General features: G+C 36.3%; 1 long non-coding RNA gene across 1 annotated transcript; it reads right to left on the bottom strand.

Moving 5' to 3' along the window:
- Positions 1 to 1,595: 1,595 nt before the first annotated feature.
- LOC150100117 (uncharacterized) lies at positions 1,596 to 22,422 on the bottom strand. The gene is made up of 3 exons (XR_016549261.1): positions 22,355 to 22,422; positions 7,882 to 7,966; positions 1,596 to 1,687 (listed from the first exon to the last, which is right to left on the bottom strand). It is a non-coding gene; the product is annotated as an uncharacterized LOC150100117 (long non-coding RNA).
- Between the last annotated feature and the right edge of the window lie 228 nt (positions 22,423 to 22,650).

Genomic DNA, 22,650 nt, shown 5'->3' with positions numbered 1-22,650 from the left:
GATACTGGTGAACCTTCAAGTTAATTTTGGAAGAACAGGGTGGCCATAATTAAAGAGGAAGTGTTCATTGCCCTGAAGCGAAAAAAAATGTATTGGACGAAATTCAACCAAACTTAGTGTAAAGTTTATTTGAATTTCGTCCAAAATTTTGTAAGAATTTCATACAAACTTCTACCGCCAGGGGACATTTTGAGCTATGGCTGAAAGAGACACAACAAATCAGTTTTTATTCGTATAACTTATAGATGTGGTTCAATATGTCCTCCTTTCAACTGCATTGATTTGTCACCAATGCTGCGTTATTCTGTCTTTCAAGGTTGCTAAATTAGGAACATTTCCTTCATACACCACGCTTTTCAGATTGCCCACACAACCAAAAGGCACGGAGTTGAGATTAGGTAAACTAGTGGCCATGCTTTAGGAAATTCACGACTATTTATTTGTCTGAGAAATTTTCGTAACATTCGCTGTACCGGCAATCCACTGTGAGGTTGCGCTCCATCATATATAAATATGGTAGAGTCAAGGTAATTTTGCTTCTGCAGTTGCGGAACAACAGATTCGCGCAGCATCTCTCGATACCTAACAGCAGAGACGGTACAAGTCACTGGTCCTGTCGGGAGAACTTCTTCGAAAAAGTACGGACTAACAATAAACGCTGCATAGAAACCACACCATGCTATGATTTTCGGTGAGTGTAAAAGGGTCTGATAGAACATGCGCCTAAATGCGACAACTGTGTGACATAACACTATCGCTTAGATAAAAATGTGCCTCATCACTCCTCGGTATCTTCCGCGGTAATGAAGCATCCACCTCCAATCGGGCAAAGAATGTCAAGGCAACCCAGTCGAGTTCACAGCATCACCATGAAGCAAAACTTGAGTATGGGAGACCTTGTAGGAAAAAAACCTCAGCATTTGACGCAGGATTTTCCACACAATTAAGTATGGCAGGTCCATCTGCCATGATATTGCCAGAGCACTGCTGGACCCTTGTGCGTTATTCATTCCGTGTTTCATGATGGCAGTTAAAAGTTCGTCAACTTATTCAAGAATAATCAGTTTGCGCCCTCGTCCTGGATTCACTGCTAAAGATCCCATATTTTCAAATCGCACAATCATTTTTCTAATCACTTTTCTTATTGTCACTGGATCTTTTCTCCTATCCTTCAAACGCCGGAATTCTCGAGGCGCGCCCTTAGCGTTACCGCGTTGTTGATAGCAAAGCTTGACCAGCAACGCACGTTCCGGTATGGTGAGTCCATAGCACTTCAGTCTTATCAGAATGACGCGAATCCGTTTCGGTCTTCCTTATATTCAACAAGTCAGTAAAAAAACAGTAAGATGATGCAAATAAAACGCGACTCTAACGCTAGAGTCGCGTGATCATTTTGATTTTTTCTATAAATCAAAATTCCATTTGCCAAATTGTACTTACACAAGTTTAGTGGAATTTTGTCCACAAGATTTTTCGCTACAGGGCTCTGAGCACTTCCTCTTTAATTATGGCCAACATTTAAATGCCACACATTGTTTTAAGAACATAAGAATAATCAGAATAGAATTACGTAAGGTATTGATACATAAAATCACCTTAGCTTCATGGAATAAGTCAACGATTCCCACATATCTTTCAGTATGCCTGATACTAAGCGATTATTTTGTACCTTTATCCATGGATGATACTGAAAACAAAACGAAACGAAAAATTAAAAAAAAAAAAAAAATATCTTACCTTGTATATTTGTACAATAATTTCAATTAAATAACAATTTCACTGTCTTATTAAATAACTTAATAAAATATGGGACGGGTATTCAAATGTTTGGCATGATTATGCGTATAAAGGTTTGCTTCCAACCCAGTCTGCTATTGTGAGAAAACACTTAATTATTAAAGGAGTTTATTTACTTATAATTTCATTACGACACTTTACGTAACATCAGTTTAATTAATTTAATGTAATGTAAAAGTAAATAAATTGTAAGGGTTTAAAAGTAAATAAACTATTTAAAGAAAATTTTATTTGATCAATTTTACGTAATAAAAAGTATTCCTTAATTTACAATAAAAAAAATCAGTTCTCCTAACTAAACGCAATAGTAATTAGCTAAGCGCATACTGATGCTTCATTGTCTAATGAATATATTTATTCACGTATATTAATGTTTCATTAATGTATATAACTGTTAGCGTTTTATATTTTACTGATATTTTGGCTTGAAATATTCTCTCTTTAATTACGACTCTAGAACTGCATTCTTTATAGACATTCATTTTAAATATTTGGACATTTTTCGCTTAGAAATTTTTTATTTTTATTTTTTGGGCTAGATGGGTGAAGCAAGAATGCTTTTCATATCCCCGTTATTTGTAGAAGAAAACTGTTATTGAGCTATAAGCTCTGATCTTAGCGGAGTAACAGCAATAGCCAGGGCTCAGTTAAAACTTTACTGGCTACAGCATTGCCATCTATTACCCTCTAGAACATCTTTGTGTGAAAATATTAAAAAAATCTTTTATATTAATTTATTTACTTTTCATTATTGTTATATTTTGGTATTCTTTGTAATTCTAGTTTTCAGAAAGTAATCAGGTGTGTATTGTCATAAAGTATAAATTTTCAAACGTATTCAATAAATTATTGAATACTTTTAAAAACTAATATTAGTAAACACATCTTTTAACTTTTGAAGGTTTTGAACAATACATCTCTCATTTCTTTCAATCCAAGAGAATGTGAAAGTACGTGTAAATGGTTAATTGTGTCATTCTAATTTTTAAACTTAAATTTTTACATAAAACAATGTCATATTTTAATTAGTTAATATATTTTTGTATTTCCGTAGTTCAATCGGTATCGCCAATTCTACTGATCGGAAAGACCTAGGTTCGAGTCTGGTCTAGGACGCGAAGACTGTTTTAGTGGTTTTGCCGGGCTGGTTGGCCGATTGTTTAGCGTATCCGCTCTCCAGCCAAAAAGCTGTAGGTTCGAATCCCGCGGTGGGCACGGATGGTTGTGATTTTTTGAAAATAGTGGTGGTGGTCGGCGGTAAATGGCGCTGGATGAAGGAAGTAGCGGTTATGCAGTGGTGGAGACGGAGAGCTTTAGAGCAGGTTCCCTCCCTTATGAGTCTTTGGACTCCATGTAGGTATTATGTAATAATAATAATAATAATATTTTAATCTACCTTGGTTATCTATTTTAGCTAACTTAGTATATTTAAATTGTTTCGCTTTTCTATAAAATCATCGTAATTGATGTGTACTCACGGAGTAATTTCGTTTGAATTTTTATCTTTTTCACTGTTGCATTCATATAAGTTAACAATAATACTAGTAAAAAACTACGCTAGTTCGATGTTATACCTATGTCTGTCTGTGTTCAGTGGGCATCTACAGATGCCGTATGGTCACTCTGATGCTCGATGATGTTCCACACTAGGCCTCGCCATGTAGTCCTGTTGTTTTTCCTTCTGGCAGCCTCAACTCTCTGAAGATCAGTCACTCCACACACGCCATCCATCCATTTCATTGGTGGTCTACCCCTGCCTCTTTTCCAGGAACTTTACCTTCTATTATTGTTCTGAGAAATCCTCCTTCCATCCTTTCTATGTGTCCAAAATATTTTAATTTTCTTCTGTCAATATCCTTAAGGAGTCTTAAAGTTCTACTAATCTTTTCTAACACCCATTCATTTGTACGCCTTTCAGTGTATGATATCCTCAACAGTCTTCTGTAACACCACATCTCAAAAGCAGATATCCGTTTCTTATCTGACTTCTTTAAGTTCCAAGTCTCTCATCCATAAGTTGCTGTTGGAAAAACAACTGCATCCAAAATCCTCAACTATGTTCCCATGGAGATTGATCCATCCTTCCAGAATTTAGACAGGTCTCTGACTGTTGTTTTAGCCATTCCTAACCTTTTTCTGACATCTTCTGAACAGCAATTCTTCACATTAATAATGGATCCCAGGTACTCAAACTTGCTGACTTCCTCAATTCTTTCTCCGTTAAGATACATTTGTTTCTCAAGAGCTTCTCTGTTTGTTTTTCCTTTGAGAACCATGATCTTTGTCTTGCTAGAATTGAGTTGAAGTCCTCTGCTATTACTTATCTTGATAACTTTATGAAGAATTAGTCCCAATGCTTCCATGTCATTACAAAGGAGGACTGTATCATCAGCATACCTCAGATTACTGATCAATCGACCTCCTATCGTAATTCCTGTCATGAGCTCATCCAATGTTTCACGCATGATGTCCCCTGCAGAGGACATCACGCATGATGTCCTCTGCATATATACTAAACAAGTTAGGAGAAAGTAAACATCCTTGCCTAACTCCTTTTCCAACTCGAAGCCAGTCATTCCATCCAACAGGTGTTGGATGGACCGACTGGCTTCAAGTTGGAAAAGGAGTCAGTCAGTCCATCCAACACTGTGGCTTCTTGCTCCTTATACAAGTTGGCTATAAACCTGATAGTGTGTTGAGGAAAACCCATTATTTTCATTACTTCCCACAGTTTCACATGCTTAACACAGTCAAAAGCTTTAGAGTAGTCTAAGAAACACATTACCAGAGGGAGTCTGAATTCTTTATATTTTTCTATGATCTGTCTAAGGATCTGATCTCTGCTGCCCTTACCTTTCCTAAAACCTGCTTGTTCCTCGGCATCTCTGCCTCAAATTTGGCCTCAATCCTATTAAGCATGATCTTTAATAAAATTTTGCTTGCATGAGATATCAAACTAATAGTTCTATAATTCTTGCATGCCTTCATATCACCTTTCTTGTGTACTGGTATGACAACTGACTTCTTCCAGTCTCTCGGCCATGATCCTGTCTCCCATATCCTTGTAATCAATCTATGAAACACTCTTATCCCTCCATCTCCTGTGGCCTTAATTAACTCTGGTGGGATTTCATCTGCACCTGGGACCTTATTGCTGTTGAGCTGCTTAACTGCTCTTTCAACTTATATAAATATATATATATATATATATATTTGACCTATGTTACCTTGCATAAATTTTGTACGAATTTCGTAGCCAAAGAGAGAACAGTTTTGAATGCGCAGACTTCAACGTTTCAACGTTGAATATATATAGACTAACTTTCCGTGATGCTTACCATTATTTTCTCTACGTTTTACTGGTTATTTCTTTTATAATGTGCACCTGAAAAAGGCTAATACAAGCTGAAACTAGTAGTGCTATTAAACATTGGTTTCATTTTTTCTTGGTTTCTAGTCATTCAAGTTTTTTTTTTTTTAAATGTATATCAACCGAATAAATCAACTTCTTACACACACACACACAGTCAAAAGTATATATATATATATATATATATATATAATGTGTGTGTGTGTGTGTGTGGGTGTGTGTGTGTGGGTGTGTGTAAGAAGTTGATTTATTCGGTTGATATATATATATATATATATATATATATATATATATATATATATATATATATATATATATATATATATATATATATATATATATATATATATATATATGCGTGTGTGTGTGTGCGTGCGTGCGTGTTAAAAATACCAAAAATTTCATACTCGGTCTTAATCCTTTTCCCAAGTAAGGAAAACAAAGTTTCGTGCGTGAAATATATCCCACTGAAAGAGATCTCAACAAAGGTCGCAACCGGTCTGGGTTGTGGCCCTTCCAATTATGCATTGTATCATACACGCCCGAAAGGGTGGGGTGTGCTTTGCATTATTGGATACATACTAAGGCAAGTGATAGGAAGTCATCAGCCTCTATATACAAGTAGCTCAGACGCCAATATATTTCACCCGTAAAACTTTCTTTGTTTTGCCTACTTGGGAAAAGTATCAAAACCAAGTATAAAATTTCTTGGTATAGTTAACATAATATACACCGAAGGTAAAATATATACCTATAAAATATATATATCATACCTTCCCATAAATTCATTTACACTAGATGCACTCACTACCCCCTAAGGGCAAATTATTCCACTCACTCATTACTCTCTGAGAGAAAAACCTAGCTCTTACCCCTTTCTTGACTGAGAACAATCTTAACTTCCATGGGTGCCCCCATGGAAGTTAAGATTGTTCACTCCCTGTGAACAATCGCGTGTTCTCTCCCCGTCTTGCATATAACGAAAAATTTCATCATTTGAAATTCTATAATACCCATTCAAATGTTTACAGACTTCTATCATATCACCCCTCTTTCTCCTGTTAAGCATAGTCTGTAATCCACATATTCGCAATCTGTCCTTATAATCTAAATCCCATAATTCTGATATAATCTTTGTAACTTTTCTTTGCACCCTTTCCACAACTTTTTTATCCCCTTGGAATATATATATATATATATATATATATATATATAGAGAGAGAATTTTTTTTCCTTGGGTATAATATATTAAATTAAAGATTATAAACCTGGTTTTAATCCATTTCCCAAGTAAGCAACCAGACAAGTAAGTCAAGTTTGTGCCTGCAAGAAGTGCAAGTCTTAGGCAACTCGTGGTAATGGTGAAATAAGTTCTGATCACTATTCTTGGTATTTACCCTTAATGAAAATTACATCTCCTTGAGGAGATGTATGATGCTATGCATTAAAGATAAGGGGGCCACTACCCAGACCAGTTTCGACCTTCATTGAGGACTCATCAATGGGAGCCTTGGGAAATGCATTAAAACCAGGTTTTTATTTAAAATAGCTTGGTATCTTTAACGTATATTATACCCAAGGTAAAAAAACTCTCTACATCTCTCTCTCATCCTGAGATTTTTATTTAATAAGGTCAAAGCACCTTATGTAACTTGTTTTGGTAAAATACTTATAAGCTCTGTATTACTTAAACCTTGGTATTTCTAATCCTGGCTTCCACTGATGAGACCTCAATAAAGGTCGAAACCGGTCTGGGTAGTATATATATATATATATATATATATATATATATATATATATATATATATATATATATATATATCATGTCACCATCGAGAAGAACCTCATGTTACCCGCACCAGCTACAATACTTGTTATTTGTTGAATTTATTCATAATATTTGCGCCCACAACATCCCATGAAAATCACGCACCACTCTGTGAGAGAAAGTTCACTCATATTTTCCCCACCCTTCATACTTGTAATGAAAACTTCCATCTACTGGAATCATGTATGAATCTTTCAGATTATGCCATTAAAATGAGTAGGTTTAAACGAAATTGAAATAAATGAAAGTGTTTAATTATAATCATAATTGTAACGAGTGAATATTAATGGGCATTGTAGAATTTCGAAATCTTTTATTTTTTTAAAATGAATTTTGATTTGATTTTATGCGTAGCAATAGTCTGATTGAACGAATAGTGAGCAGATTGGAGAAATTTTTGTAATGATTCGAAGTACTAAATTTATGGAGAGGTAGACTAAAGGAATCAAATCAGATGATACACATTTACAAATCAACTTAGCAAAATATAAATAAATAAATTCGATTTTTGAATTTCTTTTCAAATAGTTTCAAAACATTTTAAATAGTCACAGGAGAAATTTTCAGTAGTCTGCCGTATGGTCTGAAACCATACGGCAGACTACTTTCGATATCTGTTACTAATTAAAAATAAAACTCTCTCACTTTTATCCAAGAGTGAATAAAGATAATGATAAAAGTTCCACATAATTTTATATCAGTTGTGAAGAATATCAAAACATAAAGACAAAACAGACTAAATTAAAAGCATCGATTATCTTTTTAATAGCACATAGTATTTTTAATCTAAGTCGGTAATTCAATCAATATTAAATATGTTATTTATTCCAACAGTACACAAAAATAACATACGGTACCAAGCTAGCAGTGGAATATCCCAACTTACATTAGCGACACACGTTATATTAAATTTCTTCATATTCCTGTTCTTGTAGGATTACCTAAATTTTTTTTCTGAGGATCGTAGTAAGCTACAATTATAATGAAATTTATTAGATGATCTTAATTATCTTATATATACTTTTTAAATATATTTTTATTCTAATTCAGTTTAATAAATTTACGATATTGGTTAGTAAAAAATTACTGCTACAACCCAGATTTTATAGAATCACGTGACATAGCAAGGTAAAGGTAAGAAATTTACTAAATGATTTGAGTTGAGTGTAGAATATTGAAAATGAGGCATAGAGTAGAGTTTAGCGACTTCCAACGAGGAATCAATACCTGGAATACTGCTTCGTAAGAAGTCAACAAACATCATAATGTGAAGAACAAAGAGCCATGGCAGTCACCTTAATAAGACGCCTTAATAAGATGCAGGACTTCCTTTCGCTCCGAGGTCTGCAGCAATCCTACGAGGCATACTTTCCACAAGCGTACGACTGCGATCAATGGGAATTTCGAATGATGCATCCTGCAGGCTTGTAACAGGTCCTGGACTGTTATGTAGCGGCGTCCCTTAACCTCTCCCGGCATTCCGGTTAATTCCACAGATGTTCAATAGGGTGTTAAGATCAGGGCTCTATGGAGGCCAGTCAAGTGTGGTGACGTTCATTGCCCCAAACCATGCAATTACACCAGCAGCCTGATGACGTGGTGCATTGTCTTGCTGAAAAAGAAACTGGTCAGCTCTGTAGAAACGCCACAAAGTGAGAAGCATTGCATTGTCAACAATGTTCAGATACTTCTAGGAGTTCAATGTTCAAGGCAGCACCACAAACAGAGGTTCGAGGCCAAATCAGAAAAAAACATGAATTTCACAGTTGGGGTTACGCACTCTGGTAACACGTTCACCGGGCATCCACCACACCCACACCTGTCCGTCAGCTCGGTGGAGGATGTTTTAGCCCGATTCGTCGCACCCCTTTCCAAGCTTCGACGTCCCACTTTACACGATCTTCACCACAGATGACAACGCTGCACAGTTGATTCGAGTAATGTGGGATTTGCATATTGCGGTCCTACCATGGACACTCATGTTTTGAGCTTCGCTTCTGTGTTTTTTTCACATTCAACGTGTCGAGTGACGAATGGCGATTTATTGAGTTATATATTATACTTAGTCACACCCTAAGGCCACGTTCGGTATATGTGGTGGATCGTCCATTGGGGACAGCACTTGAAGTTGTCTCCATGCGGTTCCATCTCAGTCTGGTATTATTGAGCGTTGACCTGGGATAGGGCAACTTGCCTGTAAGGTGGCATCCTATCACAATGCCTCTTTCAAACTCAGTCCGTTCCCTTCTCGCAGCCATTTAACCCGGGCAAAATTGCTCTGACTTTGGAGCATCATATTATTTCCCCAATTTTTATCGTCTACAAACACCTGACTCGTTACATGGCACGGTGCGCCTTGCCCGTTCGGGGTGTCCGTTGACTTCTTTCCAAGCAGTGTATAAGTTACTATTCACCTCAGTAGTAAATTTCAAAGAGGATACTTTTTATACTTCAAAAAACATGCAACAAGCCATAATGAAACAGATATCTTACAGTATTTTTTCAAATATCCGGTAAATAGTCAGCAACTCTCTTTTCTTTTGTAAGAATAAAAACTGAAGAATACTTTTATATGATTTAATTGAAACATGAAATATCTCGCTTATACTGTTGAGTATAAGCCAGTGCGAGATCACCTCGTTGTTTACTGTTAGCCAAAAGTGAGTTGACGAAGTTCCCTGTTTGGCGCCTAGAGCTTTATCGAAGAAATTATTAGCAATTTCGTGAAATTACTAATTAATAATAAAAAACGAAACGGCATCTGCACAATCTAACGTTTGTATGAATTTAAAAGAAAAGTCCCAGGCCATCAAACACATACGCTATAAAATTTCATATCATTCTTCATTTCTCTTACCTGAAGTTTGGCTTAGTATTCCTTGGCTTACAAAGATGTGAAGATAGTAAGCTTTTCTTTGTAATCACGCACTGTGAGGGTAGCACTTTTGCTACCTTCACAGTGCGTGATGCCTTTGTGGTTTAAAAAAAAAAATAAAAAAATAAAATAAAATACTCGTCTACCATATAGCAGTACCATAATGGAAAAGTATCATTAAGCTACCGGAAAGATAAATATTGTACGGAACTACGGCCTTGAAGATCTAACGATCGCGTTTCTCTTACAACTCTCTGAGTGAAAAATATTTACTACATATCGGAATGCAAAATAGCTTCTTACTTAGTCATATTATCATTGAATTAGACTAATATTCCGAATTATGAATTAGTTTTATACTGAGAGGTCAATTTATTCAGAACACATTCACATTTCTATTTTCCTAAATAGGGAGGTATTCCTAACAGTCAGCCACTTAGTGTATATTTCTACTTTAATTGTTGTTATATTCTAGCAACCAAGAAATGTACCCGTATGTCAACAAACAGGTGAGCTAGTGTTCTTATTCTTCAAAAACTAACGCACAGCGTTAAATGAACAGAACTTGAAGCATTTTTTGTTGATTGATTGATAGAAGTAAAGAATGATTTAGCATGCAAAATCGTTGATCAAGTTACCAGAGTGCACATGAATAGTTCCCACGTGTTTTTTTTTCTTCGATCTGTTTCTTGAGGTGCAATGACGTCAAAAAAATGTTTTTTTGTATCATTAGTCGTTTTTTTTTCTTTTATTTCTTTCCCAAAATAATGACAAGAGATGAGAAATATAATTTTTAGCTGAAGATAAAGATTTTTGCATTCTATAAGGAATTTTAAGCGGGGTCTTTCTAATCAGAGGGAGTCAGCGACACAAACTAATATTAATACTTTAGGAAATCCAGGTGGTTAGAGGTAAAATTCTACTAGTATTCTACCAGGCCTGATTGTAGGGAGTTCAAGTTTCTTTATAATAAATCTGAGACTGTTTCTTGTTATATACGTATATGGATGAGTAACATCAGTCTAGGATTCTAACATATTCTAACATTGAAATCTTTCCGCAGCACGAAGGAAATGTCAGTTTATTCCAGCCGGATTGGCCAGATGAACGAGTGAGCAAATCTCCTTTCTTCTAATCTATAAGCCATAGATTTGAATAATTTTGTTACATAGGGGGGGTATATAACGTCTGGTGAAGTTAACTCCAACAGGTTCGCCTTTATTATGAGAAAGAATAGCCATTTTATTTTTAAAAATATGTTTCTGTTTTCGAGCATTAGTATAATCCGACAAGAAGATAACTGAGATTTGTCAATTCAAAATCCTCATGTGTCAATATAATTGTTCTTATGCAGTTCATATATTAAGATTTTCCCTGTATTATTGTCGTTATATTATCTGTACGTGCAGCGCCATCACTTTTTTAGTTGTAGATTGCCTTTGGACGGAACTAACTGGGTTGTTGTTTGATTCATTCCGAGTTGGACACGAAGATCGTTAGTGAGGATTTTGTAAGTGAACTATAGTTTTCAATAGATAGAGACACAACGAACACGCACTCACTTTGACAGGCATAGTACACCGTGATACTGTTAAAAGCTAAATATTTGTAACTAACTTTAAGCAATGCTAACTCACTTCTTCATAATGCATCATTGCTCATAATACTTGAAAGGAAGATGCGATTGTGGGAGGATGAGGATTTGTGTATGCGTTGAACTTATTGTGCTACTTCTACTCTCTCTCTCTCTCTCCCCCACCCACCTACTGACATGTAAGTAGTACAGCCTCTCGTACGATAATGCATAAAAATAAATAAAAAATTACAGTTTCCAATATGAAATAATTCAATCGACAGATTAGGCCGATTTAATACTGAGTTGCTCAATTTTTTTTTCTTAATATAATAATGCAATCGGCTTAAGCCTCTTATAAGCCACTGATCAACTGTACATTTTCCAAATTTTTCAGTTTTAATATCCAAGCACATGATTATTGCTCGGATTTAAGACGTAGGTTAACTAAACAACTAACCTACGTCTTAAATAATTCAATATATAATCTTTAAAAAAAATCAGATAACATATTTTATTCCTCACAAGGAGTAGGCAAGACAGTTTTAGCCCTATCGTACTGTTTGGAGACAGACTTAATCTACACTGATGTGTAGATTAAGTCAGTGTTAATCTACACCGATAGCCAAGCAAAGATGAGCAGAAAATTAATCGACAGACAACTTGTCCAATGACAATTTACTAAAAGACAATTTATCGGAAAAAGCAATTCATCGAACAAGAGCTAATCGAACAAGCAGTTCATCAAAAGGCAGTTAATCGAAAAGACATTTCGTCGATTGGGAATTCATCGAAAAGTAGTTAATCGAAAACAAACAATTCATCTAAACTATAAATTATCGAATGAGCACGCATTGAAAAATAAATTATAAGGCGTGTAGACTCTATTTATCAAAAATAACTTTGTTTTTTAGGGGGGGGGGATTAACTGTGATGCTGTTGAAGTTTACTTACATATTATTCCTCTTGTATATTATATGAATTATTATATGAATTTTCGAAAAATAGCAATTGTTTAACCAAAAATTTGTTGTTCTGTGAATTGCCATTCGATAAACGGACTTTTCGATTAACTATTTTCGAAAAAAATCATGGAATATTAGTGATAGCAGACCAAAGACCATCACTAAATTTAAATAGCATCCATGCAGTGAATAGAGTACATTAGACAAGCTGCACAATCTCGTTCCTCATAACCATAACACGATATATGACTGTGTGAAATAACGTGTTCTACAGCTGATTTTCTTGAGTTTACAGGAGGAATAAAACAATCACCAGTTTTAGGGGCCAAAATGCCCGCTTTTTCCTGCCAGATATCGAATAACTAGAAAACCAGTCGAACTCTAGTTAGCAACTAGAATCAAACTAGCATCTTTCTTTGGGCTAGCGATAATGATGCAAACGTTTTTTCCACAGGGCTACACATGCCTCCACTTATAATAATGTTTATACAATCATCAATTTTCTTCTGCATTTTATTTCATGGAGATGGTCATTGTGGCTTCTGAGAGGCACATATTACAGTGATAATAATAATAATAATCACCAGAAAAGAATATCAACAGCATAATGAGAGAGTTATCTGATGTGTTAATCTACATCGATAACCAAGAGATGGTATTCAGAAAACTCACCTGCTTCTTAGCCTTTATATATTTTTTTATTTTTAAATTACATGCATTTATGTAATAAACAGAAACGGAACGCAAAGATACAAACGCTGAATGAAAAGGGAAATAAACTGAACAACAACAAAAACGTTCTTAGCTAGATACATATGCACATACTGCTGCTAACGGAGGATGCAGGGTTTTACCTCCCAGAAACTTGGGCGAATTATCATGCAAAGTAAAGAAACCGGCAATTAGGACACATTCCATTAACATACATAACACGTTTGCCTTATAGCCTGAACTGCTTTGGCCGTAAATCCAATTAAAACAAATAAAAAAAAAACTGCTATTGATAAACATTGAGTACAGCACAGATCAGGAACTTTATGTAAGTATACTTGAAATGGAGCTGAACTGTTCACACGATTCTTCAATTCAATGTGGATATAATTTTTCTTCAACATTTTAGTTGCGTGTTTTCTTTCCAAAAGAAGAAATATTACAGCGAAAAGAACAGATTCGGTATTCATTAAAAAAGCACCTACTCATGCCCAAGCTTGAAATTTGGCCAGAATACAACCGAAATCGACAAATTATAGTGAAGCACCCAAATGCAAAATTTAAATAAAATTCATCCAACAAGAATGGAAGAACCATGAAAAAAAGGTTCCACGCGTTTTCAAAAACGCACCTTGTGAAACATCTAATTGTTACCTGAAAGGTATTACATTTTTTATTAAAAGAAACTCAACCAGCCATGAGCGGAAGAGAAGAATAGTATAATATATTATGATATAAACTCCTTTCTTTCCAGCCTTTTAGCTTAATATTTGAAATTGAATAGTGACCAGTTTAGCGACTTTTTTCATTGACATTTTAAACAACAAAAAATTATATAAAGGTATTTTATTACTGTCCTACTAGATATTACGTACTATGAAATTTTCTAGAGATAGATACTATGTATTATAAAATATCGTATAGTGTTTTTGGATATTTTTTATTCATATTATTATATAAAGTAGTTTAGTGAATACGGAAATATATATTTTTAATTTAAGCATTACTTTTAATACCTGTTAAATTCTATGACTTTCAGTTAATATTTAACGTGTACAGTCATTAATATTTAATTGTGATTCAACCCCTTGCCGGGATAAGATTATTCCCAATGTAGCCCATGCATGTCGTACGAGGCGACTAAAATGGGTACCTGGGGAGGGTGATGGATGGTAATGCTGTAGCCAATTATGTTTGAACTGAGACTCGACTATTGCTGTTACCCTCCTGCCATAATCAGAACTTATAGCTCTATATTATCCTATCCATACATTTTTTCTACAGATAACGGAGAATAAGGAAAGCATTCTTGCTTCACCCATCTAGCCAAAAAAAAAAAAATGATTGCGATGCCAATGGAATACTTGATTCCATCCAGGATAACGGATGGCAATGCTGTAGCCAATGAAGTTTTAACTGAGGCTCGGCTATTGACGTTACCCAGCCATGACTACAGCTTTTAGCTCAATAACAATCCACATAGATTTTCTTCAATCAGAGGAGGGGATGAAAAGACAAGGACTTAGTCCATCTTTCCAAAAAAAAATAATAAAATAAAAATAATATATATATTTGATTGCTTTCAAGGACAGTTATAATCTTAAAATAATCAAGTTAGGCTTAATTATTTTTTAAAATAACTCGTATGTGACAGAACCGAACAAAAATCTCTTTATTTGTAGATTCATAATGAATTATTGATTTGATCTACATTGGTTACATCGTGTATGATGTAAGCTACTATAAAATATAAAATCCAGTACTCTTTGTTCCTCTTCTTTACTAGAGAGACCCTGTAGTGCTGTAATTATTGTAGCCTGAAGGTCTTCCATAACTAAAGACTAGAATGCATCTCCGCAGCATTATCAAGTGGAATGAAGACCCACTAAAACTCAGGCCTGTCTTATTACACACAAGAAAGATCGTACTTCACTCCCACTTTTGATCATGTTCCAATACCCTTTCAAGATCAGCTTTATTTTATTAAGCTGCCTGTCAAAGTCAGCTTATCCTGGCACAAACATATTACATCAATAGCCCTCTCAGTTCCAAAAAAAAAAAAATGTCGCGTTTTTTTTTTTTGTTCAAAACATTACTTCTCTCCGACTCAACTCCTCTCCTGACACTATACGTCCAAGATCATTGCGACCTTGAATACTGTTCTCACATTTAGTATGATGCATCCCAAACCTTTCTAAGAATTTTTGATGATATATAGAAGAGTACAATCAGCTTATTAGATGACCTCCCTCTCTCTCTCTCTCTCACACACACACACACTGACTCTCTTCAGATAGATCTGCTTCTGCTTCCACACTATCCAGTTTCTGTAGGTACTTTCATGGGTATTGCTCTGCTGAATTGGTCGCTACTATTCCTCCACTCTCTTCCAATCATGTAAGAACTAGAGCAGTCAATAGTCAACATCCATTCACTGTCCAACTCAAAATACACTAAATGAACTTCACATCTTCCTTTCTTTCTTCTTAACCGCTTGCCCACACACGGATGACACTCTTGTGTTAAAGGTTTTGTGATTTCATCCCATATGTGGGGTTATGGGGGAAAAAAAGCTCAGAAAGTGAAACAGAAATGAGATTAGATGAAGAAATAGAAACCTGATTAAACCAGAGGCGTTCAATTAATTTATATTTCTACAAAAGGAAATAAGATCCTAGAGTTATGAAGAACATAAGAAAAATTATACGAAGAGACCTTCTCAACGGCTAAAGATATGCAAATTTAGCTGAAAATTTAAGGAATAAAAAAATGTCTTCTAGGCTATAAGCCTTGCTTTCAGAATTTATTAATAACCAACAATACATCTGTTAAGAAGTATGAGTATTATCCGCTAAGGTACAATCTTTTGATACGCGATTAAACATGTATAGATGCTCGCACGGGTGGGGAAACAATCGCAGGGGACCGTTACAATTTAACATACGAATGATTCCGTAATTTAGCGGGAAGTTCCAAAAGAGTTGTTGAATATTTGAATTTAAAATTTTAATGCAAATTACTCCAACCACAAGAGAGAAATTTTGTTCAAAAGTTCATTTAGATTTTTTCTCTATTGAGAAAATTGTGACAGAATAGTCCGCTACTTATCCATGACAGTATTCTTACCACATTGTGAAATGTAAAATATACCTACCACATTGTAAAATAAAATAAAATAAAATGTAAAATATAAAACAAAACATAAAATATTCTTACCACATTGTGAAATGTAAATTATACCTACCACATTGTAAAATAACATGTAAAATATATAACATTGTGAAATGTAAAGTATGAAATAAAATATAAAATATATTTTATTTTACATTTTACAACTGAAAAAATTACTGAAAGAATAGTCCTTATATAAGGACTGGCTTAAAGGGGCGAAGCAAGAATGCTTTTCATCTTCCCCGTTATCTGTAGAGGACAGTGTAGGGATAAGGTGCTATTGAGCTATTAAAGCTCTGATCATGGCAGGAGGGTAACAGCAATAGCCGAGCCTCAGTTAAAACTTCATTGGCTACAGCATTGCCATCCATTACCCTCCAAGGGTATTGGATTGAATGAATCAATCTCAACTGAAAGAATACTCCAATACTTCTCCATGACACTATTTGTTATGGTTTTAAAAAATTGCTGTATTTCTTAAATATTTATTACTAAAATAATTTAGTAAATTATATAAAATTGTTTAAATAATCATATGGAATTTTTTAGATCCAATCGTATTTTATAGAAAAATATTAAAAATATTATTAACACTACTTAAAAAAACACAATCTCTGTCTAGGAACGAATATGTTCTTCTTTTTTTTGTTAGTGCTTAAATTAGGTTGCATTTGGAAACTTGGTTCTCTTGAGAGACCACTCAGAACCTAGAGAGAGAAAAAACTACCAAGATATTGCTAAGTCAAAAAGTTAAATTGTTTACAATTGAACCATTGGCAGGTGCATAATCAAATTACTAAAGTATTTAACTTTCTGACAGGATTGTTATGATATTACGAGAGTGTTTACTCAGCGATTTTCATAAACCGTCTAGGAAAGTTTTAAAACTTTTTTAAGGTTTCATTTTACATTGAATTATAAAATATGACTGGATCCATAATATCTTCTATTCTAATTTCTTACCTATGCAAAACTGAAACCCTTAGGTAAACTTTAATAAAGTAATTATTTTAGATATTTATATAACGTTTCTTGTGAAGAAAAGCAAGTGCGAATTCTACTGTTACAGCATTTCTTTAATAAAAATGTGTTTTCATTTTTCTATTTTTTGCATTTAAATACAATCATGCAATGTACTTTTGATTAAATGCATTTGGGTCTACATAAATTTCCCCGAAAAAATTTTTACTCAGAGTTATTTTATTTCCGATTATTTGTATAGCTACAGTTTATTTACAGCAGACGATGGTCAGTTTGGTGTGAAAAATTCAGATGGTTCTTTCATCGGAATGCGCCCCACCTTAAAATAGTCCGCAACTTAATCATCAACTTAATCAAGTCTTGGAGGGGATCCTGAACTCATTCCCAGCCAGTCACATGCTAACTTCGCAAAATTCAAGGCTACAATTAACACTATCATAGACTCAGTACTTACTATCTCCTCCCGTGAAGAAATTGACGCGGCAGTCAGCAACCTTGAAAGTAAAATCCATTCTGGTTTATCCGAAGCTTGTTCTATTTCCACCCCGACTCAATTAAACCTACTTTCTGAAGAAATCTTTGCACTAATCAGAAATAAAAATAGAATCAGACGCTGTTATCACAACACGCTATCTCCGCAGGACGCTAAATAGAGCGTCCAACCTATTCCGTTATGCATTAAAAAACCACAGGAACCAGCAATGGGAACATAAACTGTGTTCCCTTAAAACCGAAAATAATTCTCTGTGGAAATTGCCAAAGCTCTCCTTACTGATCGCTCTACCATCCAGCCCATTCACAGAGAAAGAGGCCTTGTTTACAGAGACGATGAAAAAGCAGAAGCACTCGCTGACGCTCTTCAACTCCAGTGTAGTCCTAATTATGCGCATGCGGATCTGCTCTTCATTGAGAAAATTCACCGACAAGTCCGTACTGCAATCCGGCAGCCCTGCAGTCGTGAAACATCTACCGCACTTCGCCTAAAGAGGTCTACTCAATCATTAGGAAACTTAGCAACAAAAAAGTCCCTTGCCCAGATGAAATTACCAATAAAACAATCAAGGCCCTCCCGCACAAAGCTGTCATGCATTTGATAGCTATTATTAATACAACACTAAAATTAAACTATTTTCCCACACGATGGAAGCAAGCTGACATATTCCTTATCCACAAGCCTGGTAAGACTCCTCAAATGCCACAGAGCTACAGACTTATCAGCCTATTATCATGCCTAGGGAAAATTGCAGAAAGAGTCATTCTCAACCGACTTCAAGAGGAGGTGAATAGAAACAACATAATTCCAAATGAACAATTCGGCTTCCGTACTGGACACAGCACTTCTCAGCAAATTCATAGATTGACAGAATTCATCACAACAGGCTTTAACTGGAGACTACACACAGGAGCTATCTTTTTAGATGTTGCAAAAGCTTTCGACAAGGTTTGGCACAAAGGCCTCTAAACTGATTTCAGCCAACATCCCACTTTATCTTACTAAACTCATTGACTCATTTCTTAAAGACCGTAAAATACAGGTTAAGCTGGGCGGAATTCGATCCTCACTGAAAAAAATCATCGCTGGTGTTCCTCAAGGCTCGCGGTTACTCTTTAAAATCTTTGTTGCTGATGTTCCTAGCACGCCATTAACCACCATAGCTTGTTATGTGGATGATATGGCAATTTTGAGTCGATCTCTCAAACCGCATATAGCTACGCAGCGTTTGCAAATTGCAGCAATAAGTCTAGAAAACTGGTTTAGAAAATGGAGAATAACCGTTAATGCCGATAAAAGCACTGCCATTCTCTTCACAAGAAGAAAGGCATCTTACTTCGGAGAGGTTAAGCTTTTTAATACAGCCATTCCATGGAAATCTAGCACCAAATACCTAGGTATTCAACTGGATAACCGAATAAACTTTAATTTCCACATTGCTTATGCGTGCAATAAAGCAAACTCTGCAACTCTACTCTCTTTTCAATCGAAGAAGCCAAGTCAGCACCAAAAGAAAACTACAGATTTATAAAACAATTATCAGACCCATGTTAACTTACGGATCGCTAGCTTGGGGTCACACTTTCCCCAACAATAACATCAAAAAACTACAAGTTATCCAAAACAAGTGCCTCCGTATGATTTTCAATGCTCCGTGGTTTGTCAGAAATGCTCTCATACATCGCAATGCTGATATTCCAGATATTCCCACGTTTCTCCATAATATTGCCACTACTTATTTTGCCAAAGCAGCTATTCATCCCCCGTACTGCCCCCGTACTGCCCAAATTAGGGTGAACCAGGTGCTGGCTAACTCGCTAGCGATGAAGGGATTAGAAGGGGTCTTAGATTTTGGGGAAATTGCCCTGAGGGAGTATTTTGAGTGTCTGGGGAGGGTGTTCTCTGGGATGGTCCATGAGGGGCCTTGTTGGTGGATGCTTTTCCCTGGAATGGAATATGAGCGGTTCTGCTCAGTAGTGAGGGAGCCCGTCACTGAGTGGAACCAACGCTGAGTTGGACGGTCTTTTGGCTACTCGTAGGAGTGGTCCGGGTGATTCGTCTTAATTTTTACAGGTGGCTTTACTTATTAATCCCACTGCAACCCATCATGTCGTAAATGGACGCAGAGTTTCGAGAGTTTCGCTCTGTCAGGTTTCTCCCGGAATATTGCTCCTGGTGAGGGGGGGGGGGGGCTTAGATTTCAGGTAGGGGTGCCATGAGAGAGCATTCTGATTCGCTGGGGAGGGTGGTTTCCAGCGTGGCCCGTGTTGGTGGATGCCTTTCTCTGAAATATGAGCCTCTCTGCTCAGTGGTAGGGTGAGCCTGTCACTGAGTGGGCCAACGCTGAGTTGGACGATCTTTCGGCCACTATCGAGTGGTCTAGGAATCGATCTAATTTTTAAACAGACCTTTACTTTAAAATAGCTCCACTGTAACCCATGCATGCTGCACGAGGCGACTAAAATGGGTACCCTAGGAGGGTAATGGATGGCAATGCTGTAGCCAATGAAGTTCTGAGGCTTGGCTATTGCTGTTACCCTCCTTCCATCATCAGAGCTTATGTACAATAGCTCAATAATTATACCCCATGCAGAGATTTTCTCAATCAGATGATGGGATAAAGAGTCAAGGACTCAGTCCATCTACCCCCCCCACAAAATATATACAGGGTGATTCAGAACTCTTAGGCCAAACTTTAAGGGGTTAAAGAACACGCCTAAACAAGCAGTTTTCGTCATACAATGCATGGTCCGAATTCAAGCGGTGAAGCGCTAGAGGGCGCTTTCCAGTGAACACATATAAGCGCTGCTTCTTGCAGTCGTCGTTGTTTCTATCGTGGAGTGCAAAAAGGATGGATTCTTTCACAAATCAGGAGAAGGCTGACATGCATTTCATTTAGAGAGCTGCGGATCGGAATGCAAGGGAAGCACAAAGACTGTACCGAGAGTGCTTTCCGACCAGACGCGTGCCTGATCGTAAAACCTTTCAGCGATTTCACCAGTATCTGTGCGAAATGGTCTCCTTTGTCAGTAGCAGCATGCAGGATACAGGGCATGCAAGTAGTGTGAGGACGCTACGTGTTACAGAGGAAATTCTACGTAAGGTTGCAGATCGTCCCGAATGTAGCACGCGAGCAATTTCCCATGCCGTACGTGTGCCGTACGTAGAACTCACCATACCGACGGTGTGGTGAGTTCTACGAGATGAACGATTACACCCCTACCATGCACAGAGGGTGCATGCTTGACACCTGCAGATTACCGGCCTCGTGTGGATTTTGCACTGTGGTTCCTGCAGCAGATTGCAGTGCAGCTGGACTTTGATGCACATGTCTTATTCACTGAGGAATGCACCTTTACACGTGAGGGCATTTTTAATACCCACAATTATCATGTGTTGGTGAGCAGAAATCCGTATGCTACACGTCCACATTCGTACCAGTGACGTTTCTCCATAAATGTTTGGGCTAGAATTCTACATAACCATTTGATTGGCCCATACTATCTGCCAGCAAGACTGAATGGTAGAACCTACCTAGTATTTTTACAAGAGGTCTTGCCAGAATTACTGAACCTTGTTCCAGCAAACATTCAAACCAGTACGTGGTTCCAACACGATGGAGCGTCACCTCGTTTCAGCGTGGATGTGCGGAATGCCTTGGATGCAACGTTTCCAGGACGATAGATTGATTGGGATGGTCCTTTCGCTTGGCCACCACGATCGCTCGATTTCTCATGTCTGGATGTTTTCCTATGGAGCCATATGAAAAGCCTGATCTAAGATAGCCCCATCGATTCCAATGAGGACCTTATCTTATTGCCAAAATTTCTATGGCCGTTCTCGATGTACAAGAAGTGCCTGGTGTTTTCGCCAATGTATGCCAGTCACTACGTTGAAGGTGTGAAGCTTGCATTAATGTTGGCAGTCGCTTTTTTGAGCATTTTCTGTAATTTGTTCAATAAAATTCTTTAATTTATGTTCTGTAATTTCTGCAATTGTTTCAAATCTCCTCTATCATCCTTGTGTTTTTTCATTTACTGACACAGTAGATGCTAACCCTTAGCGCTCCATAGCATGAGTTTGGACCATGCAATGTATGACGAAAAGTGTTTCTTAGGTGTGTTCTATCACCCTTTAAAGTTTGGCCCAAGAGTAATGAATCACCCTGTATATATAAATGTAAGAGAGGGTAATGGATGACAATGCTGTAGTCAATGAAGTTTTAACTGAGGCTTGGCTATTGCTGTTATCCCACCAAGACAAGAGCTTTTAGCTCAATAACACCCAATCTATACATTTTCTTCTACAGATAAAGGGGAATATGAAATGAATTCTTGCTTCACCTATCTACTCGTATAGAAACCTTTCATCATTGATAGTACTGTTATAAATTTAATGATTTTGGAAATGCCAAACCTGGTTTCCATTTAAATGGAAAAATTCTCTAAACATTTCATACTCTAAACATCACCCAGAATTCCATACTAAAATCATTACCCATAAGCCACCACTGAAAACAAAAAAAAAACAAAAAAAAAAAAACACTCAGATAACTCATGAACACACACACACACAGCAAGTCAGACCTACCCATGATAATAACGTCCCCTTTCCACTTCAACTCAATGACGTCACATTGGACAGAAACCTATAAGTAACAAGAAAAAAAATGAGCAAAGCCAAAACCCTTTGGAATTTTTCTTTCTTCTTGAATATATCAAGAGAGACAAATCTTGTGAAATATTTCTAGGTAATTACATGTTTGAATTTTTCATTGTGAATATACTAGTAAATAATATTTCATTCAAATAAATGTGTATTTGTAAACTTAAATGAACAAATTTTAGGTGTTGACATGTTCTCCATATTTAAGGAGATTTATTCTG

This window comes from Typopeltis vanoorti, chromosome 13, assembly GCF_054136105.1.
Source record: "Typopeltis vanoorti isolate ZY-2024b chromosome 13, IOZ_Tvanoo_1.0, whole genome shotgun sequence".
In the NCBI taxonomy this organism is placed as follows: Eukaryota; Metazoa; Arthropoda; class Arachnida; order Uropygi; family Thelyphonidae; genus Typopeltis; species Typopeltis vanoorti.
The sequence above is the reverse complement of the archived record's forward strand: the minus strand, read 5'-3'. Positions and strand labels throughout refer to the sequence as shown.